We start from the raw sequence: 25,168 nt of genomic DNA on the forward strand, positions 1-25,168 counted from the left end.
AGGATGCCCGTAAGTTTGTCTTGTCTTGTGACGAATGTCAAAGAATAGGTAATATTAGTAAACGTCAGGAAATGCCTATGAACTATTCACTTGTCATTAAACCATTTGAGGTTTGGGGCTTTGATTATATGGGACCTTTTACAAAATCCAACGGGTATACTCATATCCTAGTTGCTGTTGATTACGTCACTAAGTGGGTAGAGGCTATCCCCACTAGTAGTGCTAATCACAACACCTGTATGAGGATGCTGAAAGAAGTTATCTTCCCTAGATTTGGAGTCCCTAGATATCTAATGACCGATGGTGGTTCACACTTCATTCATGGTGCTTTCCGTAAAACGCTTGCTAAGTACGATGTCAACCATAGAATTGTGTCTCCCTATCACCCTTAGTCCAATGGTCAAGTAGAGCTAAGTAATAGAGAGATTACACTAATTATGCAAAAGTCTGTCAACAGGTCTAGAAAGAATTGGTCTAAGAATCTCGATGATGCACTGTGGGCTTATAGAACTGCCTATAAGAATCCCATGGGCATGTCTCCGTACAAAATGGTGTACGGTAAAGCATGTAATTTACCTCTTGAGCTAGAGCATAAAGCTTATTGGGCAATCAAAGAGCTCAACTTTGATTTCAAACTTGCCGGTGAGAAGAGGTTATTTTATATTAGCTTGCTTGATGAATGGAGAAAACTCGGGCATATGAGAATGCCAAGTTGTTCAAAGAGAAGGTTAAGAGGTGGCATGATAAGAGGATACAAAAGCATGAGTTCAATGTAGGTGATTATGTCTTGCTATATAACTCTCGTTTAAGATTCTTTGCAAGCAAGCTTCTCTCTAAATGGGAAGGTCCCTATGTTGTTGAGGAAGTATATCGTACCGGTGCTATCAAGCTCAACAACACTGAAGGTAATTGTCCGAGAGTTGGAAATGGGCAAATAATCAAGCATTATATCTCAGGTACTCCCATAAATGTTGAAAGCAATATTATCAATACCATAACTCTGCAAGAATACCTAAGGGACATTTATCAGCCTATTTTAGACTCCGGAAACGAAGAGGTATGTGATTCGGTAAGAAAACAGAGTTCAAAACTTTTCCAGTAGGAAATTTTCTCCGTTTTGGAATATTTGAAAAAATACAAAAATTGGAAGTAGTTCGGAAAGTGCGCGAGGAGGCGACAAGCCTGCACGGCGCGGGCCCACCCCTTGGCCACGCCGTGAGGGCTTGTGGCCACCTCGTGCACCTCCCGGACTCCGTTTTCGTGCGGGGTACTCCTTCTGGTCTAAAAAAATCATTATATATACTCCCGTTTTGTCTGACCCCTGCATCACGCAGATTTCCTTTGTTTTCGTTTCGAGCCTGTTTTTGCCGTAGATTTAGAGCAAGATGTCTTCTCAAGATTCAGAGGGGGAGAGCTATGTAGCAGATTACCTTGCTAACCCCAAGGTCTATGGGGACTTGGATCCATATGACTGGACCATTGATGAGGAAGAAGACTATGATCCCAAGGGGAAGGAACAAACAAGTTCCGATGAAGAGGAGGCTCCTCTACCTCAACCTGGATGCACGAATGTGGAGTTCAAGAAGTCGAGCCTCCCTGATTCAAGGAAGAAGCCTAAGACCTTGTTTATCCCTTCTCGTTTCTTCCAGGAGAGTAAGCAGGAATTATGCCAAAGGGTGTTGAAGCTTGAAGAGGAAAATGATGATCTGAGGGAGCAGAATTTTATGCTCAAGTGGAAATTAAACAAGCTCTCTTCAACAACTCCACCACCATCACCTCCTAAGGAAGACAACTAAGCATGGGTATGGGCAATCCCCTTGGCTTGTGCCAAGCTTGGGGGAGTTGCCCCGGTATCGTATCAGCATCACATCTTTTGCTTTTACCTTTGTTTTAGTTTTCCTTTTCAGTTTTCTCTTTCTCTAGTAGATTAAAAGTCTTAGTGTTTTAGTCTTGAGTTTTGCTTGGTGTCACCCCCGATTTATTCGAGCTCGTGAGCCATATAATAAAGAGTGTCTTAGTTGAAGGGCTTTGCCTCTTGCCATGATCAAAAGAGTGAGAATAGAACAAAAGCATGAAAGATCATGTAATGATCTTATGGGAAGTAATGGCTTCACATATAAAAAGAATGAGGATTGAAACTTATTGAGGGTAGGCAAACATAGACCTTGGTCATGGTTGCAATTAATAGGAAGTGATAAAGAAGGAGAGGTTCACATATAAATATATCATCTCTGACACAATCTATGATTGTGAACACTCACTAAACTATTACATGCCTAGAAGTAGATGTTGGACAAGGAAGACAGCATAATGAATTGTGTTTGCTTGGCTCCGAACAATGTTATATGATTAGAGATCCCTTAGCATGTGATGATTTCTTCCACCTCACATTAGCCAAACCACCCGCACTAAGTAGAGATACTACTTGTGCATCCATAAACCATGAAAAAAGTTTTGCCATGAGTGTCCATCATACCTACCTATGGATTGAATAAGATCCCTCAAGTAAGTTGTCATCAGTGCAAGCAATAAAAATTGCTCTCTAATATGTATGATCTATTAGTGTGTGGAAAATAAGCTTTGTACGAACCTGTGATGAGGAAGACATAAAAGCGACAGACTCCATAATAAAGTTCTTTATCACAGGAGGCAATATAAAGTGACATTCCTCCGCACTAAGAGGACACACATCCAAACCTCAAAAGCGCATGACAACCTCTGCTTCCCTCTGCGAAGGGCCTATCTTGTACCTTTACCTTTTGTCCTTGAAAGAGTCATGGTGATCTTCACCAATTCCTTATCTCGCCTTTATCTTGGCTAACGTCATATGCTTGGGAAAGATCTATATTCATATGTCAACTTGGAAGTAAGTATTCATGAATTATGATTGTTGACATTACCCTTGAGGTAAGCAGTTGGGAGGCAAAACTATAAGCCCCTATCTTTCTCTGTGTCCAGTTGAAACTTTGATCTCATGAGTACCACGTGAGTTGTGGCAATTGTGGAGAACGAAAGAATAATTGAGTATGTGGATTTGCTTTAAAAGCTCTTATTTGACTCTTTCTGATGTTGTGATAAATTGCAATTGCTTCAATGACTAAAGGCTATCGGTTGTTACTTCTCGGTAAGGTTCTTGATCCATGCTTTACTTTGTGAAGAAATTATCACTTTAGCATGAGAGATTATATGTTGGTATTATCGTTCTGATCATGATCATGATGCATGCATGTTCGTATCTTGTTCTATCGACACCTCTCTCCCTAAACATGTGGACATATTTATTGAGCTAGGCTTTCGCTTGAGGACAAGTGAGGTCTAAGCTTGGGGGAGTTGATACGTCCATTTTGCATCATGTTTTCATGTTGATATTTATCCTTTCTTGGGCTGTTATTTCACTTCACGGTACAGTTCTTATGCCTTTTCTCTCTTATTTTGCAACGTTTACATGAAGAGGGAGATTGCCGGCAACTAGAATTCTGGCCTGAAAGTGGAGCAAAGTAGAGATACCTATTCTACGCAACTCCAAACGCCGTAAAAATGAACGAGGATTTTTTTCCAAATTTATAAAAAATACTGGGCTGAAGAAGTGCCAGAGGGGCGCGTGCAGGTGGCCACAAGCCTGCATGGCGCGGCCACCCCCCCAGGCCGCGCCATGATATCTTGTGGGCAGCCTGCTGGCCCACTCCCCCCCCCTCTTCTGCTATATGAAGAGTTTCGTCCAGAAAAAAATCAAGGAGGAGCTTTTTTGTGGTTTTCGCCGCCGCCACGAGGCGGAACTTGAGCAGAACCAATCTAGAGCTCCGGCAGGACGATCCTGCGGGGGAAACTTCCCTCCCGGAGGGGGATATCGTCGCCATCGTCATCACCAACACTCCTCTCATTGGAGGGGACTCATCACCATCAACATCTTCATCAGCACCATCTCATGTCCAAACCCTAGTGCATCACTTGTAAGCAATCTCCATCTCGCGACTCTGATTAGTACTTGTAAGGTTGCTAGTAGTGTTAATCACTACTTGTAGTTGATGCTAGTTGGATTACTTGGTGGAAGAGTTTATGTTCATATCCTTGATGATACTCATTACCTCTCTGGTCATGAATATGATTATGCTTTGTCAGTAGTTACTTTTGTTCCTGAGGACATGGGATAAGTCATGCTAATAGTAGTCATGTGAATTTGCTATTCGTTCGGTAAATTAATATGTTGTATGTTGTTTTTCCTCTAGTGGTGTTATGTGAACGTCGACTACATAACACTTCACCATTATTTAGGCCTAGAGGAAGGCATTGGGAAGTAGTAAGTAGATCATGGGTTGCTAGAGTGACCGAAGCTTAAATCCTAGTTTATGCGGTGCTTCGCAAGGGGTTGATTTGGATCCACTAGTTTAATGCTATGGTTAGACTTTGTCTTAATTCTTCTTTCGTAGTTGCGGATGCTTGCGAGAGGGGTTAATCATACGTGGGATGCTTGTCCAAGTTAGGGCAGTACCCAAGCGCCGGTCCACCCACATATCAAACTATCAAAGTAACGAACGTGAATCATATGAACATGATGAAAACTAGCATGACAGAAATTCCCGTGAGTCCTCGGGAGCGTTTTTCCTCCTATAAGCCTTTGTCCAGGCTAGTCCCTTGCTACAAAAGGGATTGGGCCACTTTGCTGCACCGTTGCTACTTTTGTTACTTGTTGCTTGCTACGAATCATCTCACCACACAATCACTTGTTACACACAATTTCAGTGCGTGCAGATTTTACCTTGCTGAAAACCACTTGTCAAATCATTCTGCTCCTCGTTGGGTTCGACACTCTTACTTATCGAAAGGACTACGATTGATCCCCTATACTTGTGGGTCATCAGGCAACTACGTTAGAACTGCATTATGCGACCTTGGAACCGGTGTTAGTGTTATGCCTCTTTCTATTAATCATAGACTTGAACTAGATAAGTTGACACCCACTGAAATCTCTCTGCATATGGCCGACAAATCAACTGCTTTTCCTATCGGCATTTGCAAGGATGTGCCTGTTGTGGTTGCTAATGTCACTATCTTAACAGACTTTGTTATCTTGGATATTCCCGAGGACGATGCCATGGCGGTCATCCTCGGAAGACCCTTTTTAAACACTGCAGGGGCTGTTATAGATTGCAACAATGGCAATGTCACTTTCCACGTCAACAGTAATGAGCATACAGTGCACTTTCCGAAGAAACAATACCGAGTGCATTGCATCAATGCTATCAAAAAACTTCATCGATTCTTATTGGGAGCTTTGAATGCCCTATTCCTCGTGTCAAGATGAAGTATGATTTGCTTGTTGGGGAGATACACACCCCCATTGAGGTAACCTAGTGACTATTCAGAAATTCTCCGTTCTCTTTTGCGATTCGAAAAGGTTTGTGAAGGAGACTTGATCAACCTCACTGACGGATTTCTTTCGATGACCATGAGATGGATGAATCGAGGAGTCACAAACCTCTGTTCCAAGCTTTCACCTTCGGTTCCTTAGAAGAAAAATGATAAATTTAGTTTAGTTTTCCTTGTTTTCTATTTTAGCGTCCGGTAGAAAAGTACCCCGAAAATAAAAGTTCTCCCAACGCCGTGAAAATCTAGTATGATTTTTTCTAGAATTTTTGAAAAATTCTGAGACAAAGAACTTGTCTGGGGGCTGCACCAGTGGGCCACAAGCCCTGATGGCGCGGGCACCGCCCCTCGCCGTGCCACCCAGGCTTGTGGGGCCCTCAGGCACCCCCTCCACTCATTCTTGCTCTCATCTGGTTCTCCTACCTCCAGAAAAAATCGTTTCGCAGCTCAAACCCGTGTTCTTGCTCCTCTTGCTGGGATTTTCGATCTCTTTGCTCAAATCACCATTCTCCGAACTGTTTTGGGGAAATTACTCCTTGGTAAGTGACTCCTCCATTGGTCCAATTAGTTTTTGCTCTAGTGCCTTATATTTCGCGTATTTTTGCTGCCTTGGTGACCATGTTCTTGAGCTTTGCATGCAATTTTAGCTGGTCCCAAGTAGTTTTGATACGTAGTATGGCCTCTAGGCACTTGTGGGAGTAGTTTCTACTAGTTTAGTTGAGCCTTGTTCACTCTTCCTTTGGGTCACTGAAAATTTCAGAAAAGGAAGATGTTTAGGAGAAACTTTCATGGTGGTTCCTCAAGCAAGAGAGGACCCCGTCTTGCGATTCGGGAGCCCGATCCTTACCAACCAAGGGATGCCCAGGTACAACCATGTGAATGGCCTTCTAATGAATTTATGATAGAGGCAGGTTTCAAAGACGAGTTTGATGCACTTGTTCGCAACGTCGGACTCGTAGAATTCATATCCGATAAATGTGAACAGTATGTTGCTCTCACTGCCTCTTTTCTTCGTAGATTCAAATTTTCAGTTGGCCCTGACACATCGGTACTATTTGATCTCTATGACAAATCATATACCATGGATTTAGAGGATTTCAATTGAATTTGCAAAATACCTATTTGGGGTAGCCTCAATGATCCTCCTAAATCTTCGGTTAGAGATTTTTGCTCTGGTATTACTGTTAGAGAAACTAGAGACATTACACAAGCTACCATGGGGAGTATTCATTTTCGTGCCTTGCATTACTTTGCCCTCTTCATAGGCAGATGCATTAATGGCAAGATTGAGCATTGTCACCTCTACAGATCCGACCTTAGTATCCTTAAGAGCGCAGTAACGGGTGATAAAAGTTTCAACATGGGAGCTATGATAGCAAGGAGGCTGAATAAGAATGCTAATGAAGGGGATTTCTTTGGTAGGATCTATGCTACTCGCATAGCAAATTTTCTTGGAGTACCCATCCGCGAAGGAGATCCCCCGCTCCATACAGCTTTCCATGACCGCGTCGCTTTGACACGCTACCAGTTCCTTGAGAGTGATGAAGAATCCCTCCTATACCGTCTGATATTTAACCGACAGCGTTTTTTCCATATTATCCATCCTGCTCCTGCCTTCTTTGACTTTCAGGTAAAACGGAGATATTACATAACCTGAGGAGAGGCAGAGGAGTATGAGAGGGAGTCAAATGCTGCTCGTCTCCATGAGGCAGCTATTCAGGCAGTGACTGCAGCGCTCCCGTATAAACCCCATTATGATTTTGGGTTTCGCGAGGACCATCCTTGCGAGTAGACCAACATAGGCCAAAAGTCTAAGCTTGGGGGAGTACGTGTTCTCACCGACTTTACATTCTTGCTTATGCTTTCACTTTGTTAGGCGGTGTTCACACTTTGCCACTGTATCATCCATGCTAGTTTATTTTCTTTTTCTCGTTTTCTTTTCGTGTGTCTGTCTAGTTAGAGAAAACCCAAAAATATTTTCTTTTTCTTCTTTTGCTTGTTGGGAGCTTTCCCGTGTAAATAGTTTCTCTTTTTCTTTGGGTCAAGGTAGAAGACCATGGTTACAATGTTTAGTGGCTCTCGCATGCATACCTGTTTAGCTTTCAAAGAGCCATACTACTTTGTCTTCTCCTTTGTATTTGCCTGCAGATTCCATCTTTAGTCCAATGCACGAGCACGCTTATTATTGTTCACATCATTCGGTCGTGCAAGTGAAAGGCAACAATGACGATATATGATGAAGTGACTGAACCTGGAAAAGCTGGTATGAACTCAATCTATTTTGTTTTTGTAAGTATGACTAGCTCATCGTGCTTGATTCAGCTTTGTTGTGAGGGAAACATGTTTGCAATGACAACTTAGAGATCATAGTTTCTTATGCCATGCTTACATAGCTAGGAGCTTATAATGGTTTGTCTTGGATGCCCACATGAATGTTGAGATGACTGTGTTGTAGTATGATAGATGGTATCCTCCTTTGAATGATTCAAGTGGCTTGACTTGGTGCATGTTCACGCATGTAGTTGAAACAAAATCAACATAGCCTCTATGATATTCATGTTTATGGTGATTTATGTCCTACTCATGCTTCAACTCAATGTTAGTTAATCTCAATGCATTTTGATGACTGTTGTCGCTCTCTAGTTGGTCGCTTCCTAGTCTTTTGCTAGCCTTCACTTGTACTAAGCGGGAATACTGCTTGTGCATCCACTTCCATAAACCCCAAAGTTGTTCCATGTGAGTCCACCATACCTACCTATTTGCGGTATCTACCTACCATTCCAAGTAAATTTGCATGTGCCACTCTCTAAACCTTCAAGAAATAATCTGTTTTGCATGCCCGAACCGCTCATGTGGTGACAGGGGGGTATTGGTATCTTCCATCCTAGGCGTGTTATCCTTGATATGTGTTTATTCACGATCATTCACGAGAAAGAGGCCGGTAATTGGAATTCAAGTTCCATGCTCAAATTGAAAAGATAATTGCAAAGAAAACTCCCCCAGGATTGATGTTGGTATGGATGGTACCCGAGGATTCCGCTAGCCGTGGAGTGTGATTGATTGGTGGTGGGGGAGTCAAAACTTTACTTTTCTGTTTGGGAACCGCCTATAGCATGTGTAGCGTGGAAGATGTTGAGAACTCTTAGTCATTGCGTTGACAATGAAAGCATGCCACCCAAAATTATTATCTCTGTTTTCAAAGCTTGAGCTCTGGCACCTCTGCAAATCAATGTTACCCTCTGCGAAGGGCCTATCTATTTATGTTCCAGTTGAGTCATCCTCCTCTTATAAAAGCACCAATTAGAGAGCACCTCTGTCATTTTTATGCTTTGCTTTTAACTGTATTGAGTATGATTGTGACTGGATCTTCTTTGCTTTGAATTACAATGTTTAGTCAGCCCTTGGTCTTTTAAGGTGCTCTGCATTTATGTTTTGCGGTCTCAGAAAGAGCTAGTGAGATACCATCTATTCGTACTGCTTCATGATTGTTTTGATTGAAGTGTTGACGTTTGAGACTTATTATTATTTGCTCGCTAGTTGATTATGCCATTGATATGAGTTTACCGTGAGACCTGGATGTCATTTGCTTATGTGCTTTGCTTGTGATCTTGCTAAAATTCTGGTTATGAGTTAGACATAGTTGCAACAACAAGATCAAACAGAGTTTGTCAAAGTTTTTCTTTTGTCTCTTTCAGGTTGTCAACTGAATTGCTTGAGGACAAGCAAGGCTTTAAGCTTGGGGGAGTTGATACGTCTCCGTCGTATCTACTTTTCCGAACTCTTTTGCCCTTGTTTTGGACTCTAATTTGCATGATTTGAATGGTACTAACCCGGACTAACGTTGTTTTCAGCAGAATTGCCATGGTGTTGTTTTTGTGCAGAAATAGAAGTTCTCAGAATGACCTAAAAATTTATGGAGAATTTTTTTGGAATTAATGAAAAATACATGCGCAAAGATCCACCGGAGGAAGTGAGCCAGTGGGCCATAAGCCCAGGGGCCGTGGCCACCCCCCCCCCCCCAGGCCGCTCCGTGAGGGCATGTGGGGCCCACGAGGCTCCACCGCCTCCAAACTCAGCTCTATATATTTCGTTTCGCCCGACAAAAAATCAGAGAGAAGGATTCATCGCGTTTTATGATACGGAGGCGCCGCCACCTCCTATTCTTCATCCGGAGGGCAGATCTGGAGTCCGTTCTAGGCTCCGGAGAGGGGAAATCGTCGCCATCGTCATCATCAACCTTCCTTCGTCGCCAATTCCATGATGCTCTTCACCGTTCGTGAGTAATCTCATCGTAGGCTTGCTGGACGGTGATGAGTTGGATGAGGTCTATCATGTAATCGAGTTAGTTTTGACGGGGATTGATCCCTAGTATCCACTATGTTTTGAGATTGATGTTGCTACTACTTTGCCATGCTTAATGCTTGTCACTAGGGTCCGAGTGCCATGATTTCAGATCTGAACCTATTATGTTGTCGCCAATATATGTGTGTTTTAGATCCTATCTTGCAAGTTGTAGTTACCTACTATGTGTTATGACCCGGCAACCCCGGAGTAACAATAGCCGGAACCACTCCCGGAGATGACCATAGTATGAGGAGTTCATGTATTCACCAAGTGTTAATGCCTTGGTCCGGTTCTTTATTAAAAGGAGAACCTTAATATCCCGTAGTTTCCATTAGGACCCCGCTGCCACAGGAGGGATGGACAATAGATGTCATGCAAGTTCTTTTCCCTAAGCACGTATGAGTACATACGGAATACATGCCTACATTAGATTGACGAACGGGAGCTAGTTACTTATCTCTCCGTGTTATAGCTGTTACATGATGAATCACGTCCGGCATACTCATCCATCACCGATCCACTACCTATGAGTCTTTTACGACTGGTCCTTGCTACGTTACTTTGTCGCTACTCATGCTACTGTTGCTGCTGTTACTCTGCTGCTACTTCTGTTACTCTGCTGCTACTGCTGTTCCTTGCTACTGCTGTCACTACTGTTGTTACTTGCTACTTTGTTGTTACCTGCTGCAAGACATTTTACTGGCGCCATTGATACAACAAGTTAGGAATAGTCTGTCGTCAACAGACCTTTTTCTGGCACCGTTGCTATCATACCACTTTGCTACTGATACTTTGCTTGCAGACACTAATCTTTCAGGTGTGGTTGAAAGCTGCTAATACTTGAGAATATCCTTTCGCTTCCCCTTGAGTAGAATCAATAAATTTGGGTTGAATACTCTACCCTCGAAAACTGTTGCGATCCCCTACACTTGTGGGTTATCACATGTCCTAATCAAGCAATTGCTCCTTCTGTGCTTCACAAGTCTCTCGGTTGTTTTATTCGCACCTTCCTTTGTGCACCGGAACACTTGCTTGTCAATCTCTTGCTCGGGAACTGCTCTTCTAGTGGTTGATCGCTTCACTGAAAAACCAACCTTTCTGGCATATGTGCAGAAGAAAAGGAAGGCATTGTCCCTTGTTTTGAAAGACAACCCATCCTCTGGTTCACGTGCTTGCGTCACTTCCTCAATCGACGAGAATGCGCTTCCTTTGAACATTTCGTCCATCTCTTTCTCTTCTTGCAATGCCTTCCCCATATCAATGTTGTCTAACGTGTCTCCTTTGGGGTCGTCATTGTTGTCACTTGAGATATCATTCCTTCCATGACCAGGCATTAGCTCGTTTCTGACTGAGCTGCCACAGCTCACTTGCTTGTCGCAAACGGGGGGCGCCATCACTTCTTGAGGTCCAGTCCATCGCTACTTCTCGAATGTTGTTGCCTCCTTCTCTTTGGTCATCTTCACGAATGTTGTTGTTCTCTGTTTCTCTGGTACCCGTAAACCCAAGGACTTGCGCTGCTTCCACCTCAACATTTTTGTTGTCGCCATAGCCGTCCCTGTATACAACTTGCTTCTCTGCAGGTTGTTTTCCCTTAAGGGTGGGTAAAGGAATCTTGCAGTTATTTGACTCATTTGTCATGCTCCCTGTAAAGTCCTGCACATGAAGGTTGCAAAAAATTAGATATCAGAGGGACCTGATACATTTGCATCTTATTTTCTCGTTTAGAAATCTTTAAAACAGATGTAGAATAATCTAGCAGGATTTAGTTGTAGATTTTTGACAGGAACATCCATGATGTAAACCAGAAGCACGGATTTATGTCACGTAAGATAAGTGGTTGTGTACGCACTAAATCAACATGGATCGGCATGCCCAAGGCACGCTCGTGATTTTGTTTGCACTTTACAATCAAAGAGGCATGGCCGTGCTTTTTCTTTCACAATAAAATCTAAAGTAGGTTTTACATACAGAAAACATAGTTTTGTCGTCACCTTTCTTTCGTCATGTCTCCACTCCTCAGCACATCTTGGAGACACCTTCCATGCATTGGAGATTTCGTTGACAATCTTGAATGCCATCGGAGATCCTCTGGAAGGACCTCTCATGCTGAACGTCAATGGCGATCCTTTCAAAGGACCTTGCCTCGTCATCTTTAAATTGTCACCAGTGTATCCAATCCGTTGGAGCCTTTGTTCCTGACGTGGACTGGTGTGATCCCTGTTATTTTGTTCGTAGGCCTTGAAGCATATTTCTCCGTACACAAAAAGACAAAGAAATTTTCGTGATTAAATTGTAATAACACAAGTGTTTGACATATTACTCGGTTGTTCGACGTTGCTATCACCTCTCCTATATTCTGGTGCCACAGATCAGTAAAGATTCTTCCTCCAATTGGTGAGATATTGCTTCTGTCAGTCATGCTTGATGATTCATCTTTTGTGCTTTTGTGGTCAACATTCAATGTTCCGACATCAATGATTATTCTCCCTAAATCTTCAACAGGATCATCAGTAAAAACTACTCCATCGGAATGATTGCTCTGCATGACCTTGAAGCATTACCAATTAGATGCACATGTGTGTATTATGAAGCATTAGAAATTTAACAAAATAAAACATATGGAGTGTTCTTGTGAGTCAAGATTTGTAAAACAAGGCCGAGTTTTCAAGTTTTTTATCGTTTCCTAGAGTGACTGATTGGTACGGTTTCTGTGTTGCAACTTTGGATTACAAACAAAAGTCCGGGACATTGCAGAAAAATTTACTCTGCTGTCTAGAATACTCCTTTTAGCATGTGCCAGCTGCAGAGCTTGTTCCTGAATTGGACGCTTATTGAGCACTTGTTTCTCAACCTTGACTGCATTCACCCTAGCCCATCTGGCATGTGCGTGATGAACGTCATATGCACTCTTTTTTGTTCTCCACTTGCAACAGTTTCTTTTTCTTCCATTTATCGATCTTTAACTCCGGAGCACATAGATGGAATAGGGACACATTTACAGAACTCAACCAAGGATTTTTTTTTCTATGTGCTATTGATGTCAATGTGCCTAAAAATTGCATTATTCAATGGTGGCACATTATGCCTTGAGAGTATATAATGCACAGAAAGAAAGACAAGATAGCATCCAAAATCTAAGGTTCAATTGATTTCGCCGCAAATGTCTCAAGTGTGATTCAGTCGTTGCTATTACCTTCTTTTTGTATGCCTTTCTAATATCATTTAGAGAAACTCCAACATTGCTGCCCTGATCAACTAATGCGACCCTGAACATGTGGCAGGGAAAAAATTTATACAAAGAGCTAACAACTGTTATACACTGCTGTTTGAACACGCTCGTTTTTTTAGCTAAATAACTTCTGTTTACTACAATAGAATTGATGTATAGAATAATTTTTATTCCACATACTACACGGGATAGTAGGCGCAAGTAAGATACTTGTGCTAATATAGCACTAGGTCATAATATAACATTAGACCTCAATGAAATATTGTAAAAAAACATCATGTTCCTGCAAAGTATCAATGCTCAAAAGCCAACACAGAACATAGCACTTTTATTCCTCACGCACCACATTGCTAGAGAAATCAAACACCGTTATATAAAAATTACGGCCTGAAATTTCTATCTACATCCCCGTGAAGACCAACTAAGGCGGGTGAACTGTCTATTATATAAGAAGGGAACAAATTCGAACTATGGCACACGCTACCTGCTGCTATGAGAAAACTGAAACCATGCTTAAAAAAATAAGGATACAGAAAACTAACGACAAAATCGACGATGCATGACCAAAACAAAAATATATTGCGGTGAGCATGCTAGTTCATCAGGAAGGATTAAAAACGTCGAGCGGCAAAAATTCTATCTACATCGTGCGACAGGAAAACATCAGAGGATGACTGGATTAACCTTTATTTGTCGAATCTTATTCCTAGAGCGTTCGGACCGGATCCACTTCAATCTTGTGCGCGATCTACTTACCTGATCAAGGCAACTCTCAAATCTACATGGGTGATATTGTATTTGAACGACAGACAAGAAAAGAGAGAGAGAGAGACTCGAAGAAATAAAGAGAGCATACTACTCTCTTTGCATGCAGGAAAAGTCTTGAGTTGGACCTGAGCCGTCGTAACAACACATGGGCCCTCCAAAGTTTTCTTTGGAAGATTAGTGGGGTCACTTTTTCGGTGACATCAGGGAAAGACCTAGATGTAGTCGAGCCATACTGACATGCGGGCTCTACAATGGTTGCTCTTACTGACCAGTGGGGCGGCCGTCAATAAATTCCAGATCTCAGTTCGTTCACTCCCCATCTGGCGTCGGTGAAATAAATTTTGGGGTGGAGATCATAGCTCTACTGAGGAATTACTGTTGATTGCTCATATAACTTCTCTTCCTCCACATCGTGCGCCTCCTCTTGAGGTAAAAAATTACAACTTCTATCTGCTACTTCCTCCATGCAGTGCTTCACATGTTGTTTTAACTTCTGAATGAATTTTTTTCGACAAGACAAGCTAAATTCAAGTTGGATGAGGAAACGCAACACGAGAGAGGTGCGGCACAAAATTAAATTTATCGAAATATTTTCCGAAATCCCAGGAGTCATGGTCGCTGGTCGGGGAATCGGGGAATTAATTCACACGAAAACGTCGATGCGTGTTTTCGACCGAGGTTTTACTCAACCGACCAACAACTCCAACCTGATTTTAATTTCGATCGTGCTATTATAGTGTTACGAACATGTTTGATCCTTGTAATAGTCAGAGAGGTCAATGAATATATGTAGTACTAGTTATGATTAGTTAACTCGCAGTTAACAACTTTCTTAGTGAATCTGCTAGTTGAGGTAGTAATCATAGTGTCTCATGGCCTGTTATGTAGCAACGGATGGGATGGATCCACTCCACAGCTCCTAGAGAGCCAGTCTCAGACTGTCGATGGTACAGAACTTGTCACACAAGTTTTCATGGTCCCTGGCCAACTAGAAAAGGAAAGGATAAGGACCGAGTCCAAACATACAGCGCACGAAAAGATCGTTGAGGAGTACAGAAGGAAGAAGCAAATATTAGGACCACAATAGGTTCTTTTTTTCATTGATTCCCATGTGTGTTGTTGCATTTGCTTTCAAAAATGAGTAATTCGTATCTCGTATGTGTTTCTTATTTGCAAGATGTTTATATTGAAGCCTCCCTGACAAAAGAAAGTTGCAATAGTCAAATCTGTTCAATCAATACATTTCTTCAAAATTCTATTCTTGATTTTGTTTGCAGGGCTATTAGAATGGCCGAGTATGAAGAGGACTTCAATATAAAACTGAGCCTTAAGAAGTTCAAATCTGTTTGTGACAAGCTGTCAGACCACCAAAAGCAACTTGTCAGACATTGGCTTTGGAAACCTATTAGACTTGTCCTGCCAAGAGCTGCCGAGATGTCTCGTTTGATGGCTTGTCTGTTACTTTGACAGCAGCTCCAATTCATTCATATTGCCTAGTGGATTCACATTTCTTATAAACTCTAACGCCGTGCACCAAATATTTGGAATTCCAATGGGAGGCAAAATGATTGCTAAAAGGTGCTCAAAAACTTTCAGATATCAGGTTAAGTGTGAGACAAATTGTGTCGCGCAAACTCCAAGTATTAGAGAACTGATTGATCTCATGACCCCTAAACTGTGAGGACAATAATTCCAGCAGGTTTTTTTATGTTTGCAACTACAGTATTTTATGCCCGACAACATATGAATTTGAAAGCCCGGTTTACCTAGCAGCTCTTGAATGACCAACAACAGATATCCTGTCATATGATTGGTTCGGAGCTACAGTACACAAGTTGGTGACGTCACTCCACACATTCAAGGATAAGGAATTCAGCGGCGCATTGTGTGACTGCCTCCTGATACAAGTGGTTGGTTCACTACCTTTTTCATTGAATTCTCTTTCATCGTAAATGTTGAGTGTCTGATCCAATTTTGACCTTTTTTATCTCCGGCAGATAAGCTATTTTGAGTACGTGGATACCATTGTGATGCCTATGAAAAATGATTTGACATCATGACTATGTATCTGGGATACAGACGCTGTCAAGAAATATGCGAACCTAGATAGACTGTCATTAGAGGAAGGAAATTTTGGCAAACACCATGTGAGTGTAGTTCATTCTTTGTCACTCTGTGGACTCTTACCTTACCAAAATAATTTAGCTGCCATTACCTTAATTTAATTTGACATGTACTTATTTTTTTCTTGCAAAATCATCACAGCTGAAGGATATAAAATGCACACCTTTGTACCCACCAAATGGCTCTGAAAGGTTATTTTTTCGAATGGGTACCAAACTAGAAGCCTACTTAGAATAGTTTGTCCCGGAGTAGAAATTATCTTCGGTGAGTCATTTCAAGCTCATAGTCAATTTAAAAAAAAATGTTTCAAATTGTCAATAATTGTACACCCTGTATGTTTTCAAAGGGATTCAACATATAAGCCAGCATATATAGGAAACAAGCTTCGTTTATATTACATGTGCCTCCTACCTGCACTAGGTTAGTTGTGTTGCTTGATAACCAACAGTAGATAGTTTCTTGTTCTATGATGGTTATAGCCCTTCCCACACGCTAAATTAGTTGTGCTTCATACAGTAGACTAGCTCGGTTACCTAACGGCTTGGTTAGCAGTATTCTCACTATGCTTCCTATAGTGCAGCATTCCATACAGGTTTTTTGCATGTTATTATTCTATTATCGTAATATTGATATCAAATTCTTTTTTTATATGTCTCTTTTGTAGGCTAAAGAATATATTGCAAAAATAATTAACGAGATCCACACAGAATTGTTCTTTGTGATTCAACCCTTCATGGAGCAGAAACTCGAAAAGATTCTTTTTCTTGGCAGGGAACTTGGTGTGAAGCAAGTCAAACAATATGACCGCGGCGTATATTGTAACTTAAAGAAAGATGAATTCAAAGGAGAAGAAACATTTTCATCACTTCCTTCAACTTTTCCATCACTTCCTAATGACCGCAAAGAAAATCCTCGTGGATCATGCAGCACTGGATCAAGCAATTTTGTGTGTGCCTCATCATACTCGATGGATAATATAAATGGTTGTTGTGGTACCCCTGTGTCACCTTCCCAAAACCAGTATGATAAGGAACAGTTCACTACCCAGCTATCCTTATAACATCAAACATCAACCCAGCTTAAATTGCAATTGGAGATAACTGAGATAGACCTGAACAACAATGACTTGGATGCCAAAACTAGGTCACGTCTGGAAGATTTGAGACACTTTTATAATAGCTGCCTTCATGGGATACCCATTCATGAACGTTTTGTGCAAACATCTGAGTTATTGGACGAGAATACATGAATGATACTAACTGGCAAAAATTCATCCGAGTACACTGCAGCCAAGAACTCCACAGCTTCCACAGAACGCGAGCCTGTAATGCCAGAACAAACGCAATCAAAGAAAGTTACTCATGCTGAAGCTAATACCTAAGATTGTACAGATGAGAAACAGCTAAAAATAGTTCCTCCATTGACAACTGAGACCATTCACCAGCCTGATTCTTCGATTATTCAAATGCCCGAACCAACGCAATCAAAGAAATTACTGCTGGTGAAGCTAATACCTCAGACTGCACAGATGAGAAATAACTAAAAGCAGTTGCTCCATTAACAACTTAGACCATTCACCAGCCTGATTCTCCGATTATTCAAATGCCAGAACCAACGCAAACAAAAAAACTACTGCTGGTGAAGCTCATACCTCAGACTGCATAGATGAGAAACAGCTAAAAACAGTTGCTCATTGACAACTAAGACTATTGACGAGCCTGATTCTGCGATTCTTCAAATGCCAAATATTGTTGCACGTTCCATCGGCGATGACACAATAGTTGAAAAATTTCCAACAACCACGAAGGAGCTTAATGTATACAAAGTTGTAACCAAGGTGGTAGACATAGTTACCGACAAGTGTTCTTTTCCCAGCATGAAGGCCCAGGTTAATACTACTAGCAATTTGACTGATGAGAACAAGATCGGTGAGTCCAAATCATATGATTTGTCGTTAGACCCAAAATCACTTGATGCTCCATCCATTGTCATTGAAGAAATACTAGTACCAGTTACCGAGAACCCAACTAACAGTTTGAGCCCTGCTCTCTTCAAGAGCCAGAATGTAAAGCAGGCAAACGAACAAATGATAGCTGACAGTAGACCATTACACATGATGCCCAATGCAGCAAACGGGGCCACGCCGCCAATGAAGAAAAGAGTCAGGATAACAGAATCTTCACAACAGTCACCCGAACATGAACCCAATAAGCGTCAAGTTGTTGACAACAAAAAAGCCCTGCATTTTGATCCATTCATTGATGATGATAGCATATGGTCTGACCCATCAATATACAAAGAAATTGACAACGCAACAAAATGGCAGAACAGGCCAGCCAACTCTGATCATGTAGGCTTGAAAGAATGTCGACCTCCTAATACTGCGATGGACATATTCGGGTCTACAAGATCATGAGTAAAATCCAACCTTACTTATACTGATGGGTCAACTATACCTACAACATCAGTTCCTAAGTCAATGTTACAAGGTAGTTACCTCTCAAACCCCATTGCTACGCCACATTTTGTAGGCTTAACACAATCTGCTTGGTCAGGAACTCCAATTCCTACGTCATACTCTCTAGGAATAACCCAAACTGCCTCGTCACAAACTCCCAGACCAAATAATTTGTGCACACAACCTTCTGGTTATAATTTCCAATCCTCCCATCATAGAAATGTCCAAAATAATGGTGGTTTGCACAGCCACAAAAGCCACCCCAGTGAATACAACCATCAGCATAACCATGGGCAAAGCTACAACAGCTTACATTCAGGGATGAATAATACACACTATTCATGCCTACATCTACAAAATACATCAACAGACATTGCTCTGAACCAAATCAGCTTACCAGGCATCGCAATGTCTACAACACAGATGCAGCATCAACAAACAGGAGGACATGTGCTCCAGAGAAACAACCATTACAATGAGGGCCAACACCAAAACCATTATCATACCATCAACATATCGGTAATGGTCAAATCGGTTGCAGTGCACCTGAATCGCAGAACAATCACTATGATCTGCAGCAACAACAACAACTAACTCATCAAACAAATGACCATCATGATTGCTTCAGATTGTTGGATATAAGAGATTCTATGCTCATAGAGAAAGTCGTCTACGAAACAGTTGTGGAGAACACACCAACGATAGGCAGAGATGACACGTAACGAGATAATTGTTTCGTCTGTAGAAAAGTTTTCCTAAACTGAAATATTGTTGTTGTTATTATTATTGTTATTATTATTATTATTATGACTGCAAAATTGGAGCTAAGACATTCAAGAGGTTCACGTTGTGTGTTTACTTCAAAGCAGTGTTTCTGTTACGCCATGTTTTAACGTAATTGTCCTTGTAGTTTGATCATGGTGTTGTTAAAATACATTCACCGCTTCTCATTTTGCATATTGAGCACTCATCGCCTCTCATCAAGTTAAATGTTAAAATACATAATTCATAAAATTTAATGGGCCCTTTTTTGGCAGCAAGAGGATATTTTCCATTGATCGACGCTGGCCTGACCATCGAACCTTTGGTCTATCGATGAAGGTGTACAGTTACATGAACGAATATGTGATGGGTTCTTACTCAGAGCTGCTGCTAAAAGAACAATTTTACACTAGACACAACTTACACAAGCACATAATGTACATAGAAGCTTCAGTAAGTTCTAATTTAATTCATCTACCTTTTTTTAATATTAATAAAAAACTGTACCAAATAAGAGTAAGGAAGCATCTAACTTTTTGCAAGATAAATTCTAGGTCAAAAATATAAGCATTGAACTTCTAAAGAAATACATTGCAGAAACAACAATTGGATACAAGATGTCAAACATCTTCAACTTTGTGAGTTGATCTTGCTAACTTCGCTTTATTGTGTTGGTCTTTGTTTATCCAGTTTTTTCCCAATATGTCCCCTCACAAATATTCCTCCTCGCTGTTTTAGGTGTTAATTCCTATGAGACAAGACCACTTTATCTATTTGATAGTGGTTAATTTCAAGAAGAACTGTTTCGACATACTGTGTCCTTATATCGATTGCGAAGGTATAAAGGAACATTCAAACATTGTAATTGGAAACTTCAAGAGTGCATACCATTCAGCTTACAACGCTCATCCTCACAGAATATACGATTTCAATGTACAACAAGTGACAAGCATAACTAACTGAGAAAGACCGTGATTCTATTATTATTGTACATGTACATCAATATGTGTTGCTCATCCTGCAATTAAAAATACATATGTGTTATGCATCATGTAATCACCGGTACATTACTCTCATTTTACAGGCATGACAGTGGTATATACATAATGCACTTGGTGCTACTCATTGATACGAGGTCATCTTTTTTTATCAACGAAGTAAGTTTGATTACTCTCAAATTACAAGGCGTTTCAATATATAATGTTAAACCAAGCAACATGTACCATTGAGTCCTAGAATATTTTTCTTAAATCCATTACTTCTCTGCTTTGCAGATCTATGTGAAGCAGTTGCAAGAACAACTAACTTACATAATGATGACAACTGGGTTCAACAAGGGCAAAATATTCGAACAACTGCAAAATATCTTCAGACAGCACAACATACATCGCAGAAGACCGAACCTTTGAAGTCCACTATTATAACACCTAGATGTCAGAACAACAAGGATCCACCTATTTTGCCTACTGCTCTTGCAAGAACAGTGATTCAATATACATTTATATCTATACAAGATATATGTCGTGTCAAAACTATGTTTGTCGTACTTATTATCCTACTGTACTTTTAGAATAAGGTGGTGAAATTTTGGCAAAGAAAAACAAGACCGTGACTATTTCCTATAATAGGTCCGCAACTCCTCATAACATAGAACCGTCCTTCTCTGGGGAAACATCTCAGAACAAACGTTTGGTCTGTGACGCCTCATAACATAGAACTGTGCTTCTCTAGTTCCACTAGTGTCTGTACACCTCTGCTTCTTCTGCCTCGGCTTCTCAAAACTCCATTATGAACACTTCAATTCCTGACTGATAAAAAAACAAAAACAAAAACACTTGACCTCCTGTGTCAGGGTGGTGCGTGAGCGGCAGACACGGAGGGCGTAATATATATGACACGGAATCACAAAGAACAGTTCTACACATGATTTTTCTCATGTAAAATCAAAAGAACATATTTATAACAGGAAGTTCTATGTATATTCGGCAGATACACAGTGGTGCGTATAAGAGACGAACGGCTATCACGGAGAGACAAAACACAATAATAAGTACGGATGCTTGGGGTCAAAAAACAAAGAACTGATTCATCTAAGGAAGATGCATGTATGCCTAGTAAAATAATGCCCCTACAGGCACGGTTGTGCAGCCCCTATAGCCACGGGATTTAAGCTTCTACGAGCTCGGGTGTGCATCCCCTATAGCCATAGGATTGAAGCATCTACGGGCACGGGTGTGCAGCCCCTATAGCCACTGTATTGAAGCCTCTACGGGCACGGGTGTGCAGCCCCTATAGCCACGGGATTGAAGCCTCTACGGGCACGGGTGTGCAGCCCCTATAGCCACAGGATTCAAGCCTCTAGGGGTACGGGTGTGTAACCCCTATAGCCACGGGATTCAAGCCTCTACGGGCACAGGTGTGCATCCCCAATAGCCATGTGATTGGAGCATCTACGGGCACGGGTGTGCAGCCCCTATAGCCACGGCATTGAAGCCTCTATAGTCACGCACGTGGGATTTAAGCCCCTACAGGCACGTCTACGTGAGGAAAGCCTCCATATCCACGGGAGTGAAGCCTCTAGAGACACGGGAGTGAAGCACGTGCCCTCGCAGCCACTCTATTGAAGCCCCTACAAGCACGGGAGGTGAAGCCACCAGAGGCACGGGACTGATGCGTATACAGGAACGAGTGTGCAGCCCCTATATAGCCACGGGATTGAAGCTTCTACAGGCACGAGTGTGCAGCCCCTATAGCCACGGTATTGAAGCCTCTACCGGCACGGGTGTGCAGCCCCTATAGCCACGTGATTGAAGCCTCTACGGGCACGGGTGTGCATCCCCAATAGCCATGGGATTGGAGCATCTACGGGCACGGGTGTGCAGCCCCCTATAATCATGGGATTGAAGCCCCTACAGGCACGGCTATGGGAGGAAAGCCTCAATATACACGGGAGTGGATCCTCTAGAGACACGGGAGTGAAGCACAAGCGCTCACAGCTAGTGTATTGAAGCCCCTACAGGCACAGGAATGAAGCCACCACAGGCACGGGAGTGATGCGTATACAGGCACGGGTCCGTATCCCCTATATAGCCATGGGATTGAAGCTTCTACGGGCACAGGTGTGCAGCCCCTATAGCCACGGGAGTGAAGCCCCTACAGGCACGGCTATGGGAGGAAAGCCTCCTTATCTACGGGGGTGAAGCCTCTAAAGACACGGTAGTGAAGCACAAGCCCTCACAACCACTTTATTGAAGCCCCTACAGGCACAGGAGTGAAGCCACCCCAGGCACGGGAGTGACGCGTATACAGGCACGGGTGTGCAGCCCCTATATAGCCACGGGATTGTAGCTTCTATGGGCATGGGTGTGCAGCCCCTATAGCGATGAGATTGAAGCTCCTACAGGTACGGCTGCGGGAGGAGAGCCTCCATAACCACGGGGGTGAAGCCTCTAGAGAGACGGGACTGAAGCACAAGCCCTCACAACCACTGCGTTGAAGTCCATACAGCCACGGGAGTGAAGCCACCCCAAGCACACGAGTGATGCGTATATAGGCACGGGTGTGCAGCCCCTATAGCCACGTGATTGCAGCCTCTACGAGCACGGGCGTGCAGCCCCTATATAGCCACGGGATTGAAGCCTCTACGGGCATGGGTGTGCAACCCCTATAGCGACGGGATTGAAGCCTCTACGGGAACGGATGTGCAACCCCCTATGATCACGGGATTGAAGCCCCTACAGGCACGGCTTCGGGAGGAAAGCCTCCGTATCCATAGGAGTGAAGCCTCTAGAGACACAGGAGTGAAGCACAAGCACTCACATCCACTGTATTGAATCCCCTACAGGCACGGGAGTGAAGCCACCACAGGCACAGGAGTGATGCGTATACACGCACGGGTGTGCAACCCCTATAGCCACGGGATTGAAGCCTCTATATTCGCGCATGTGGGATTCTCGATGCAATAGAATCCACACCCTCTTCAAAAATAAACATGTGGTAGAAGTGGCATGCGTCAGAATACCGAGTTAGACTTTTAAAGCACATGCAGGCACGGGAGTGAAGCGACTACAGACACGACAGTGATGCAAAAAAAAAGCACGGATCCATATAAGGAAGATGCACGTATGGATACCATGGATATACACTTTGATTTGTTTGCAAGACAGACTACTGGCAGGAAAACATCAAACCAAAGTTTCTTGTGACGGTGGTTCACAGCACTCTAACTCTACATAGCTCATCGACGGCAGTGCCTGCGCAAGGCACGGCTGACGGGGAGAAACGAAGCACAGTTTTAGAAACAATTTTCGTGATGTAAACCAAAAGCAGGGACTTATATTAGGAAAATGCACTATATGTACACGCAGTAGATTGAAAAGTAGTGCGTCTACGGGAGGCTCGAACAATATGTAAGACAAAGCACTGGTTTATATTAGGAACATCCACTGCGATTTATGTATCAGAGGTACACCTGATAGTGAGACAAGAATACAAGGTATGTGATGTAAAACTAAAGCACGGTTTTATATTAGGAAGGTGCATGCGTGTGCAATGTGAGAGACGCACGAATCGCTGAGAGACAAGAAGCACAATCCATCTATACAACATATCTGAATATCTATATTTTGTACCATATATTTTATTAAAAAAATCTGCATACAACTACACGCTACATAAATGTTTTACTTCGCACTCTATAAGTAGGATCACTGCGGTAGAGGGTTGAAAATAACAGCAAGCTCCTGATTACCCTCTTCGAAGGTTATGAGCACCAAATTGTTTACTTCAATAGACGATGCTCGAAGAAAATGACTGAAACCTTCCTTCTTGAACACGATTCTACCACCCAAGCCAATAAAGTAGGAACAAGGAATGCTCACATATATATCATCATCTTCAGAATCCAAAGAGATTTCAAGACTTAAGGAACCAGTCCTAGGAATTGACAAAAAATCCTTCAAACTACTCACAACCATGCTCAGAATAACGTGACAAAAAACATCAAGTTATATGATGTTCAGCTTTAAAATTTTAATAACTAAACTCCAAAGCTGAACATACATAAATAACAAATAAATAAATAGTAACCAAAAACAAAGCTCACCATATGTTGACCATTGACATTCATGGAAGTAATCTTATGAAAAAAGAGAGAACATAATATGTAGTTGTCATCAAAGGGCTGCCATGACATGAAAAACATTTGCTGATAATTCAGACTGACACCACGACTATAAAAACAACTGTCAACAAGTTCCCTATCAGATTCACTCAGATCCTCAAGAGCTTCAAAAAATAATTTCACAAGTTCAATAGAACAGCAAAACGTATAAGGTGAAACAAAATTTAAAGCCACTTAAAAAACAAACCTTATCAACATAGGGTAAAGGGAACAACATAACACCATCTCGATGAAAATCAACACTAATCATAGTTCCATAGTGCTCAAGCCTAACAGTCATCATGTCACGATGACGGAGACCATAATCATTCACAAGTTCCTCCCAAGAAGGACCATGGAATTTACTTCTCATACGACCATGTCTAAACAAAACACCATATAAGTAACTCTCACTGCTGTGAAGAGCAAGATCAATATCTTTGTCACCCCTCCGAATAGCTAAAGCTCTGCACTCCTCAATGTATCGAGCAAGATGTGATCTAACACTACATGGAACATACTACAAAAAGAATGGAAGCAAACATCATAATCATATAAATAAAGGCATTGGAATACGTTCCAACCAGAACAACATCAACCATATGCCACAATCAGATAAACAAGAAATAGATTCTTACAACAAGCCTTGAAAAACGATGATCCAGCACCACAGTGAACAAAGACGCACAAGAATCAATGGAAGAACAAGGGCCACCTGGAGCTCGGAAAAAGGGGCAAGCCATTACCTGCAAAGAAACGGTGACCAATAAGAACTGATTCCACAACCGAGTTCAAAGTTGACATTTTATTGTGTTGGAAGCCCCCACCCGTAATTTCCCCTATAATCTCAATTTCCCGAAAATATAATAGGAAATAAAACGAAAACAGGAAAACAAGAAACAACAAGGCGATTTCCCAGGGACAACCACAGCGACGCGACGACGACGGGGCCACGACG

This window comes from Hordeum vulgare, chromosome 3H (assembly GCF_904849725.1).
Source record: "Hordeum vulgare subsp. vulgare chromosome 3H, MorexV3_pseudomolecules_assembly, whole genome shotgun sequence".
NCBI lineage: Eukaryota > Viridiplantae > Streptophyta > Magnoliopsida > Poales > Poaceae > Hordeum > Hordeum vulgare.